Source organism: Cherax quadricarinatus, chromosome 10 (genome assembly GCF_038502225.1).
Source record: "Cherax quadricarinatus isolate ZL_2023a chromosome 10, ASM3850222v1, whole genome shotgun sequence".
In the NCBI taxonomy this organism is placed as follows: Eukaryota; Metazoa; Arthropoda; class Malacostraca; order Decapoda; family Parastacidae; genus Cherax; species Cherax quadricarinatus.
This window is the reverse complement of record NC_091301.1, coordinates 58,688,563-58,701,823: the sequence shown is the minus strand read 5'-3', so window position 1 is coordinate 58,701,823 and position 13,261 is coordinate 58,688,563.

The window sequence follows — 13,261 nt, the reverse complement described above, 5'->3', positions numbered from 1 at the left end:
TGCGGCACCAGTTTGGAACCCCACACCTAGCCAATCATGTAATTAAACTAGAAAAAGTGCAAATGTTTGCAACAAGACTAGTCCCGGAGCTAAGGGGTATGTCCTGCGACGAGAGGCTAAGGAAAATCGACTTGACGACACTGAAAGACAGAGATAGAGGGGATATGATAACGACATTTAAAATACTGAGAGGAATCGACAAGGTGGACAGAGACAGGATGTTCCAGAGATGGAACATATCAACAAGGGGTCACAGTTGGAAGCTGAAGACACAGATGAACCACAGGGAAGTTGGGAAGTATTTCTTCAGTGATAGAGTTGTCAGGAAGTGGAATAGTCTGAATAGTGATGTAGTGGAGGCAGAATCCATACATAGCCTTAAGAAGAGATATGATAAAGCTCTTGGAACAGGATGAGTGACAGAGTAACGGCTAGCAAAGAGGCGGGGCCATTTGCTGTGAATCGACCCTTGCAGCTACAAATAGGTGAGTACTTACACAAACACACACACACTCACACACACACATATACTCACACATGCACACACACACACGCACACACACACGCACACACATGCGTGGGTAACAAGGGTCCGAGAACCTTAGCGTTGTAAGGCGTGCAATAACAGCTAGCAGTAATCAGTGGTAGTGGAACGTCAGTGAACAATACTACGAGTGATAATTAAAGTTATTAGCTAAAGAAAGTGAGAGGAAAGCTGAAATCATAATATTTCAAAGCACAAACTGTTGGGGGTCTTAGGCGCTGTTGCCACATTGGTAGCGGTAGGCCTGAAGAAGTGGCGTCACGACAAGTTGTGCGCCATTATACATATAAAGTGAAGTGTATATAATGTGAAGTGTATACTATCATCAGTGAAGAGTGATATCGCATGAGGAAGTGGGATGTATGAGAATATATGGTTATAAACATCACGGGTGAAGGATCTCCGAAATAGGGATTTAAGGCCTACGTACGACGACTCCGTCATCAGCAGCTGGCAACCTGTCACCGCACCATTGCAGCGCAAGTTTATTAGCCTATTTGTGGTTTGTATGTTGACGGCCCTGGCTGGCCTTGCATACTGTTTGATACTGGTCACTCACTCCTGCAAGCTATTGCCAGAATTAGAATAGAAATAGCATAGACATAGTGAATATAGTGTTGACGAGTGTGAGAAGGTAGAGTCCAGCGAGGAGTAGAGTAGTATTAATTCCAGTAGTTATTAGCAGTAAGAATACTTAGGAAGCTAGGAAGTCCTCTCCCAATGTGAACATGGAACAGAATAATAACCAGCAATAATTGATACTTAAATCCAGACACACACACACACACACACACACACACAAGGAGGGTAACTTAATATAAGCTAGGTGGGACAAGCATTTAAGGGCAACATTGTAAGACAGTGCGAGGGTCAAGTCCCAGGAGGGTTGTGTCAGGTCACAAGAAGTTGCGGCCAGTCATTACACCGCACAAGACACTCTCACACACACACACACTCACACACACACACACACGCACACACGCAAACAGGGGTAGGGCAGGGTTACTACCGGCAGTTATTAGCAGTAAGAATACTTAGGAAGCTAGGAAGTCCTCTCTCAATGTGAAAAAGGAAAATGATAATAACCAGCAACAAGTAATACGAAAATCCAGAAAGGGCAATAAGTGGAGAGTGTACCATAATTGGGAAAGATAAATGAGACTAAATTTGTGCCTACACGACGGATCTTTCAACCACACCACCTACCCCCCCCCTAACCATCCCTCCCTCACACACAAGCACACACACACAAGGGTAGACACTCACACACACACACACACACACACACACACACACACACACACACACACACACACACACACACACACACACACACACACACACACACACACACACACACACACACACACACACACACACACACACACACACACACACACACACACACACACACACACACACACACACACACACACACACACACACACACACACACATACACACACACACACACACACACACACACACACACACACACACACACACACACACACACACACACACACACACACACACACACACACACACACACACACACACACACACACATCCTCCACCACTTGACACAAACACTTGACCACTTGACACAAGGAAGGAGCACTCCACGGGAAGGAACTAAAACACATCAGAGGATGCAATGGGAGGGAAAACTTATGATGAAAGAAAGCAGGAGGAGAAAAAAGCGATTGAAGATATCATGAAGGTGATAGGCGAGGGGGACATGACCCAGGTGGCAAATTTTCGGAGAATTGGGTGGTTCACAAAGAAAAGGAATCGGCCTCTCAAAGTAATTTTCAAGGCAGAATCAACCCGAACGATGATCCTGCAGGAAAAAGCACGGCAGAGAGGCAAGCAAGAGTTCTGGAGTGTGTACCTCGATCGAGACAGAACACAGGACAAAAAGAAGACGATGAAAGAGAGAGTTCAAAAACGAAAGGAGAAATGGGAGGAAATGAAAAAGGAGAGCAGAATAACCCAGGATCAAATGGAAGGACAAGCACACCCCCCAAAATCACCTGCAGAAGGACTCCAGCCACGACACCCCCAAGGCAACTGAACAATTCAAACCAACCATCACACGCCGATCCCTCTGTTCCCACCCCCCACGCCACAGTTACAGTATTAGAACAGAAGTTGAAGGTTTGGTTCACAAATGCAGATGGATTAAAGAATAAACATGAGGAATGGCAAGAAAGAATCAATGAGAAGTCCCCAGACATCATAGCAGTTACAGAAAGAAAACTCACGGAGACAATAACAGACGCAATCTTCCCACCAGGATACCAGATCATGAGGAAAGATAGAAGGGACAGGGGAGAGGTGGGGTTGCTCTGCTCGTAAAAAACAGACGGAAATTCGAGAAAATGGAAGGCAAAGATGAGACGGGAGAAAGAGACTACATAGTAGGTACACTTCAGTCTGGGGAACACAAAGTGGTCATTGCAATGATGTATAATCCACCACAGAACTGCAGGAGGCCAAGAGAGGAATATGAAGAGAGCAACAGAGCAATGGTGGACACACTTGCTGAGGTGGCAAGAAGAGCTCACTCCAGCAGAGCAAAGTTGCTGGTTATGGGGGATTTCAACCACAGGGAGATTGACTGGGAAAACCAGGAGCCACATGGGGGTCCCGAAACATGGAGAGCCAGGATGTTGGACGTGGTGCTGGAAAACCTCATGCACCAACATGTTAAGGACACTACCAGAGTAAGAGGGGAGGATGAACCAGCAAGATTGGACCTTGTGTTCACCCTTGGCAGCTCAGACATTGAGGACATCAAGTATGAGAGTCCCCTAGGAGCTAGCGACCACGTGGTTTTGTGCTTTGAATACATAGTAGAGCTGCAAGTTTAGAGAATAACAGAAGTTGAATGGGAAAAGCCTGACTATAAAAAAGGGACTACATAGGGATGAAGAACTTCCTGCGGGAGGTCCAGTGGGACAGAGAACTGGCAGGAAAGCCAGTAAATGAAATGATGGAATATGTAACAACAAAATGCAAGGAGGCAGTGGAAAGGTTTATTCCCAAGGGCACCAGTAACAACGGGAAGACCAGAACGAGCCCCTGGTTTATCCGACGGTGTAAGGAGGCAAAAACAAAGTGCAATAGAGAATGGAAAAAGTACAGAAGGCAGAGAACACACGAAAATGGGGAGATCAGTCGCAGAGCAAGGAATGAGTATGCAGGTAAGGAGGGAGGCCCAGCAACAGTATGAAAATGACATGGCATCGAGAATCAAGACTGACCCGAAACTGTTGTATAGCCACATCAGGAGGAAGACAACAGTCAAAGACCAGGTGATCAGATTAAGGACAGAAGGTGGAGAACTCACAAGAAATGATCAGGAGGTATGTGAGGAGCTGAACAGGAGATTTAAGGAAGTTTTTACAGTAGAGACAGGAAGGGCTGTGGGAAGACAGCACAGAAGGGAACATCAAGAGGGAATATACCAACAAGTGTTGGATGACATACGAACAATTGAAGAGGAGGTGAAGAAGCTCCTAAGTGACCTTGGCACCTCAAAGGCGATGGGAACGGACAACATCTCCCCATGGGTCCTTAGAGAAGGAGCAGAGATGCTGTGCGTGCCTCTAACCACAATCTTCAACTCATCCCTTGAAACTGGGCAACTACCTGAGAAATGGAAGACAGCTAATGTAGTCCCCATATTTAAGAAAGGAAACAGAAACGAGGCACTAAACTACAGACCTGTGTCTCTGACATGTATTGTGTACAAAGTCATGGAGAAGATTATCAGGAGGAGAGTGGTCGAACACCTGAAAAGGAACAAGATTATAAATAAAAACCAGCATGGGTTCATGGAAGGCAAATCTTGTATCACAAACCTCCTGGAGTTTTATGACAAGGTAACAGAAGTAAGACACGAGAGAGAGGGGTGGGTAGATTGCGTTTTCCTAGACTGCAGGAAGGCCTTTGACACAGTTCCCCACAAGAGATTAGTGCAGAAGCTGGAGGATCAGGCGCATGTAACAGGGAGGGCACTGCAATGGATCAGGGAATACCTGACAGGGAGGCAGCAACGAGTCATGGTACGTGAAGAGGTATAACAGTGGGCGCCTGTGACGAGCGGAGTCCCACAGGGGTCAGTTCTAGGACCAGTGCTATTTTTGATATATGTGAACGACATGATGGAAGGAATAGACTCTGAAGTGTCCCTGTTCGCAGATGATGTGAAGTTGGTGAGAAGAATTAAATCGAATGAGGATGAGGCAGGACTGCAAAGAGACCTGGACAGGCTGGACATGTGGTCCAGTAACTGGCTTCTCGAATTCAATGCAGCCAAATGCAAAGTCATGAAGATTGGGGAGGGGCAAAGAAGACCGCAGACAGAGTATAGCCTAGGTGGACAAAGACTACAGACCTCACTCAGGGAGAAAGACCTTGGCGTGACCATAACACCGAGTACATCACCGGAGGCACACATCAACCAAATAACTGCTGCAGCATACGGGCGCCTGGCAAACTTGAGAATAGCGTTCCGATACCTTAATAAGGAATCGTTCAAGACACTGTACACTGTGTATGTTAGGCCCATACTGGAGTATGCAGCACCGGTCTGGAACCCACACCTGGTCAAGCACGTCAAGAAGTTAGAGAAAGTACAAAGGTTTGCAACAAGGCTAGTCCCAGAGCTCCGGGGAATGTCGTACGAGGAAAGGTTAAGGGAAATCGGACTGACGACACTGGAGGACAGAAGGGTCAGGGGGAGACATGATAACGACATACAAGATACTGCGGGGAATAGACAAGGTGGACAGAGATAGGATGTTCCAGAGAGGGGACACAGGGACAAGGGGTCACAACTGGAAGCTGAAGACTCAGACGAGTCACAAGGACGTTAGGAAATATTTCTTCAGTCATAGAGTTGTCAGGAAGTGGAATAGCCTAGCAAGTGAAGTAGTGGAGGCAGGAACCATACATAGTTTTAAGAAGAGGTATGATACAGCTCAGGAAGCAGAGAGAGAGAGGACCTAGTAGCGATCAGTGAAGAGGCGGGGCCAGGAGCTTAGTCTCGACCCCTGCAACCACAATTAGGTAAGTACAATTAGGTGAGTACACACACACACACACACACAAACACACTCACACACACATACATACATACACACATACACACACACTCGCACACATACACACACTCACACACACACACACACACACACACACACACACACACACACACACACACACACACACACACACACACACACACACACACACGTACTCTCACATGCACACACACACACACACATGCACACACACACACACACACACACACACACACACATACACACACACATACACACACACACACACACACACACACACACACACACACACACACACACACACACACACACACACACACACACACACACACAACCTCAACTAGGTGAGTACACACACACACACACACACACGGGGGAGACATGATAACGACATACAAGATACTGCGGGGAATAGACAAGGTGGACAGAGATAGGATGTTCCAGAGATGGGACACAGGGACAAGGGGTCACAACTGGAAGCTGAAGACTCAGACGAGTCACAAGGACGTTAGGAAGTATTTCTTCAGTCGTAGAGTTGTCAGAAAGTGGAATAGCCTAGCAAGTGAAGTAGTGGAGGCAGGAACCATACATAGTTTTAAGAAGAGGTATGATACTGCTCAGGAAGCAGAGAGAGGACCTAGTAGCGATCAGTGAAGAGGCGGGGCCAGGAGCTGAGTCTCGACCCCTGCAACCACAGTTAGGTGAATTAGTTGAGTACACACACTCCCGTGGTAGTAACAGCATCATATAGTGCTCGTGAATCTTTTGTGGTTTCTGGCAAACCAAGGTCATTACAAGGATCACAAACGATGTGTCAGTGAATCAACCCAAGTGGTGACTTACAAGCTGCCTTAAATCAGAAATGGGAGGTGTGGACTACAGTTTATATAAAACATCTTCAAAGTGGAATCAGTGCTAGGAGAGAGAGGCTGGAGGCCTAGTGTCAAGTGTAGGTGTTGCCACAAGCCAGTAACTCCAAATTGAAACAGAATAAGTGTGACCGAAGCCAGTGAAATAGACAAGACTAGATAAGGTAGTGAATAATAAAGTAATCATCAAGTGAGGGGAAAGAAATGAGACAATAAAACTGAACATATTCAGTTTTCTTGAGACTAATGTTTTCCTGAAGCACGGTTAACGTGAATAGAATAATTAAAGAGAAGAAGAAACTGAAGGGGAACCAGGGCCAGGAGTGCCGTCAGAATGAGAATCATTTTGCAGCCGCAACAGAGCGAGGATCCCAGAAGACACCTCAGCCAGGCATGATGTACAAATTTCCTTTTTGTGGTTGCTTATTGAATGATTAGTATCTGGTCCTGTATCACTGGTAGCTGGTAGGTCACTAGCCCTACTCTGGAGAGCTGAATATCATATACACAGCACTTAACAATCAGTAAGGAAGAAAAGCTTAGTAGGAAAGTTTGGGACACCACATGCAGGCCGACACATTCACACTAGTGAGTGTGCATGCAGGCACTTAGGTCAAACAAAACTGACAGTAAACACGCAACACTAACATAGTTGCTAAATAAGGGTAGGAGAAGGACAAAGAGATTTCTAGAACTGACAGATTAATTTTAACACACAATGACAGTGTGTACATACAAAGTGACTCATAAACACACACATGAGCACACACACACACACACACATACACACACATACACACACACACACACACACACACACACACACACACACACACACACACACACTACAACACTAAGCCCATTATAAAAGATAAATGGTGGCTCAGAGTGGAGGTCAAAGTCCCAGGGGATCAAAGGACAATGGTTCTGGTAAGGAAGAATGGATAGAAGAGGAATGTTAAAGGATGGAACTAGGGTGGGAGAGCAAACTAGGTGAACTTTCTACGAGAATGGAGAAGAGGATGGAGTCAGAGAAGAAATGGGGGTCACAATCCAAAGCCACACAAGCCAGGATACGGGCCCTAGAATATGAGGTAAATTGCTGAAGCTAGTCATAGGGCTATTGTCCAGAGGAGACACAGTATCTGAAGCAGGTACACCCTTATTGAAAGAGGAGCCCAACAGAAAGGAAGGAGGCACGACTTACTCAAGGTCCCTCTCAGTCCACCAAGGAGGAGTGAGGAATGAAAAGGGAAAGATGTTGGAAGCACTGATAGCAGCAAGGAAGTGGGAAGAAGGTGGAGAGAGGGATAGGCCCCATGCAGAGGCATGACCATGCCACCAAGAGATACAGGGAAAAAATATGGGAGACAATGGTCATGGTCAAACAGGACCCAGAGACACAGGGAAAGACAATGGGATGACGAGAGGGAAAATTCAGTGTTTATTGAAGGGGCTTCAGGAGAGTGAAGGGAGGACACAGTGAAAGATAGAAGAAAGAAAAACAGGAGACTGAAAGGAACATCAAAGAAATAGGCAAGGAGGACATGACTGAGATAGTAAAATCTCAGAGAATTGGGGGGTACTTGAAGGGGAAAAATTGGACAATCAAACTTATTTTCAAAGCAGAAGCAGTGCAAAACAGGATCCAGCAAGAGAAACCACAGCTGAAGGAATCATTAACATACATGAGGGTGTTCCTAGATCAAGACAGAACAAGAAAAGAAAGGCAGCAGCTGAGGTAGAGGACACTGAAACGAAAGGGGCTAGGAAGAGAGACAAGGACAGAGTCAGCAGAGTACAACCAGAGCAGTGCAGAGCAACAAGTGCAAGTGCACACAGAACCACCCCCTGAACCCCACAACCAAACACACTATCCCAACACAAACCACAATCCACACAGCCCTCACCCCACACTACACTGTAGAATCTCACAGTGCACTGCCAGGTCCTCCACCCTCACAGACCACCTAAACACAGTGTTGGAGAGGAAACTGAAGGTATGGTACACAAATGCTGATGGAATAATGAAAATGTGGGAAGAGTGGCATGAAAGAGTCATAGGCGTCACCGGACATCATAGCTCTCACAGGAACCAAGCTCACAGGAATGATAACAGATGCCATCTTTCCAATGAGATATCAAATCCTGAAGAAAGACAGAGGGAATGGAGGAATGGCACTGTTAATCGAAAACCAATGGGATTTTCATGAGCTGGAGAGAGGAGACAGAGAAGCAAGAGACTGTATAATAGGAGAACTTCAATCTGGAGGTCCCAAGGTGGTAATTGCAGTTATGTATAACCCACCACAGAGGCCAAGGCAAGAGTATGATGAGAGTAATAGAGCAATGATTGACACACTGGGTGAAGTGGCCAGAAGGGCTCACGCGAGCAGGACAAAGCTGCTGATTATGGGTTACTTCAATCATAAGGAAATTGACTGGGAGAACCTGGAGCCACATTGGGGCCCAGAAACGTGGAGGGGTAAGGTGTTATGGTGCACCAGCTAATGCTGGACACACTGCATACAACCGAGGAGGTGAAGAAATTGCTAGTGAAGCTAGATACCTCCTAGATATTTTCTTTTGGGTCCTGAGAGAGGGAACAGATGCACTGGATGTGCCACTAACAACAGCCTTCAGTAAATCTATCGAAATAGGGCAACTGCGTGAGATGTGAGCGACAGCAAATGTAGTCCCTATTTTTAAGAAAGGCGGCTGACAGGCTGCACTAAATTACCGGCCAGTGTCACTGACATTTATTGTATGTAAAGTTATGGAGAATATTATCAAGACATAGTGGTGGAGCACCTAGAACAGAATTGACTAATACATGACAACCAGCAGGGCTTCAGGGAATGGAAATCGTTCATCAAAAACCTGCTGGAGCTCTTCGACAAGGTAACAAAGTAAGATAGGAGAGAGACAGATAGGTAGATTGCATCTTCTTAGACTGTAAGAAGGCTTTCGACACATTACCACGAAAGAGACTGGTAGAAAAACTTGATGAGCAGGCAGGAATAGGAGGGAAAGTACTGCGTGGATCAGGGAATACCTGACAGGAAGGGAATAACGTGTGTCGGTCCAAGACGAAGGGATAGAGTCAGAAGTGTCCCTGTTTGCAGACAATATGAAAGTAATGAGGAGAATACAATCGTATGAGGATCAGCTAACTCTACAAGAGGATCTGGAGAGGCTGCAAGTCTGTTCCGAAAAATTGCTCTTTCAGTTTAACCCAACCAAGTGCAAAGTTATGAAGCTTTGGGAAAAACAGTGGAGCTCGCAGGAGCACAGTCTAATAGATCAGAGGCTGCAAGACTCACTCATGGAAGAGGATCTTGGGGTGAGCACCATACCTAGCCCATCTCCTGAGGCGCACATCAACTGAATAAATGCTGCAGCATACGGGCGACTGGGAAACCTGAGAACATTGTCTCGATATCTGAGTAAGGAGTCATTCACGACACTGTACACTGTGTAAGACACGCCCAGTATGAAACCCACACCTGTTCAAACACGTCAAGGAATTAGAGAAAGTGCAAAGGTTTGCAACAAGACTACTACCAGAGCAGAGGGGTTTGTCCAATGAGAAGAGGTTAAGAGAAATCTACCTGATGATAATGAAAGACAGGAGAGATAGAGAGGAACATGATAACATATAAAATACTGAGAGGAATTGACAAGGTGGATAGAACAAAATGTTCTACCACAACATTTTTCCACAGCCACAAGGGGTCACAAGTGGAACCTGAAAAATCAGATGAGTCACAAGGATGTTAGGAAGTATTTCTTCGGCCACAGAGCAGTCAGGAAGTGGAACAATCTGAAGAGTGGAGTAGTGGAGGTAAGATCCACACATAGCTTTAAGAAGAGGTATGATGAAGCTGATGGAGAAGGGGGAGAGTGGACCTAGTAGCGACCAGTGAAGAGGAAGTGCCAGGAGCTATGAATCTACCCCAGCAACTACAATTAGGTGAGTATACACCACATACACAACATTCACACACACATACACACACACACACAAACGCGCACACACACACACACACACACACACACACACACACATACGCACACACACACACGCACACACACACACACACACACACACACACACACACATAGACACGCAAGAGAAGCAAGAGACTATTTAACAGGAACACTTCAGTCTGGAGGCTCCTAGGTGGTAATTGCAGTGATGTATGTATAACCCAGTGCAGAACAGCAGGAGAGCAGGCAAGAGTATGATGAGAGTAACAGAGCGATGGTTGACACACACTCGCTGAAGTGGTCAGAAGAGCTCATGCGAACAGGGCACAGCTGCTGATTGTGGGTGACTTCAAAAACAAGAAAATTGAATAGGAGAGCCTGGAGCCACATGGGGGCCCCGAAACGTGGAGGGCTAAGATGACGGAGGTTTCCCTGGAAAACCTCATGTACCAACACGTAAGGGACACTACCAGAGAGAGAGGAGAGGATGAACCAGCAAGACTGGACCTAGTATTCACCTTGGGTAGTGCAGATATTGAGGACATCACATAAAAAGACAATTCGGGGCCAGTGACCACGTGGTTCTGAGCTTCGAATACATAGTAGAGTTACAAGTGGAAAGGTAAGCAGAAAGGGCAGGCTGTTGAACAAGTAATCAGGCTGAGGAAGGAAGGAGGGGAGATCACAAGAAATGATTGCGAAGTATGTGAGGTGCTCAACATGAGATTCAAAGAAGTATTCACTGAGGAGACAGAAGGGACTCCAGAAAGACGGAGAGGTGGGGCACACCATCAAGTGTTGGACACAATACAATCAACCGAAGAAGAAGTGAAGAGGCTGCTAAGCGAGAGAGATACCTCAAACACGATGGGGGTGGATAACATCTCTCCATGGGCGCTATATATACCACTAACTGCAATCTTCAACACATTTATTGAAAAAGGGAGACTACCTGAGGTATGGAAGAGAGCAAATGTAGTCCCAATTTTTAAAAAGGGGGACAGACACGAAGTATTAAACTACATATCAGTGTCACTGACATGTATAGTAGGAAGATTTCTCAGGAGATGAGTAGTGGAGCACCTAGAAAGGAATGAGCTCATCAACGGCAACCAGCACGGTTTCAGTGACGGGAAATCCTGTGTCAAAAACTTACTTGAGTTCTATGACAGGGTGACAGGAGTAAGACAAAAGAGAGAGAGAGAGAGAGAGAGAGAGAGAGAGAGAGAGAGAGAGAGAGAGAGAGAGAGAGAGAGAGAGAGAGAGAGAGAGAGAGGTGAAGATTGCATTTTCTTGGACTGCAAGAAGGCGTTTCACACAATTCCACACAAGATATTAGCGCAAAAGCTGGAGGACCAGGCAGGGATAACTGAAAAATACTGCATTGGATCAGGGAATACCTAACAGGAAGACAACAGAGAGTCATGGTACGTGATGAGGTGTCAGAGTGGACGCTTGTGATGAGTGGGGTTCTACAGGGGTGAGTCCTAGGACAAGTGCTCTTTCTGATATATGTGAATAACATGACGGAAGGAATAGACTCAGAATTGTCCCTGTTGGCAGATGATGTGAAGAATTCAATCGGACGTGGACCAGGAAGAACTATGAAGGGATCAGGACAGGCTTCAGGCCTGGTAAAAAATCTCCTGGAGTTTAGCCCCACCAAGTGCAAAGTCATGAAGATTGGAGGTCAAAAAAGAGCCCAGACGGAGTAGTCTAGGGGGCCAAAAACTACAAACCTCACTCAAGGAATAAGATCTTGGGGTAAGTATAACACCAGGCACATCTCCTGAGGAGCACAACAACCAAATAACTGTTGCAGCATATGGGCGCATAGCAAACCTATGAATAGTGCTGCGACATCTCAATAAGAAATCGATCAGGACCCTGTACATTGTGTTAATTAAGCCTATATTGGAGTATGCAGCACCAGTTTGGAACCCACAAATAGCCAAGCACCTAAGAAAATTAGAGAAAGTGCAAAGGTTTGCAACAAGACTAGTCCCGGAGGCAAGGGGAATGTATTGCGAGGAGAGGTATGTGAAAACGAACTGACGACACTGGAGGACGGGAGAAATAGGGAAGGACATGATAACGACACATAAAATACTGAGACGAATCAACAAGGTGCATTGAGACAGGATGTTCCAGAGATGGGGCACAGCAATATGGGGTCACAGTTGGAAGCTGAAGACTCAGATGAGTCAAAGGGCTGTTAGGAAATATTTCTTCAGTCATAGAGATGTCAGGAAGTGGAATAGTCTGGCAAGTGATATAGTGGAGGCAGGAACCATGCATAGTTTTAAGACGAGGCACGATAAGGCTCATGGAGCAGGGAGAGACAGGACCTAGTAGCGGTCAGTGAAGAGGCAGGGCCAGGAGCTCAGTCTCGACCCCTGCAACCACAGATAGGTGAGTACACACACACAGGTTAGGTTAGGTTAGACTAACCTTACCTAGCCTAACCTAACCTAACCTAGCCTAACCTAACCTAGCCTAAACTAGTCTAACCTAACCTAGCCTAACCTAACCTAACCTAGCCTAACCTAACCTAACCTAGCCTAACCAAACCTAGCCTAAACTAGCCTAACCTAACCTAACCTGACCTAACCTAGCCTAACCTAGCCTAGCCTAACCTAACCTAACCTGATCTAACCAAGCCTTGCCTTGTCTAACCAATCTTAGGTTAATCTAATCTAGCCTAACCTAACCTAGCCAAACCTAACCTAACCTAACCTAACCAAGCCTTGCCTAGTCTAACCTAG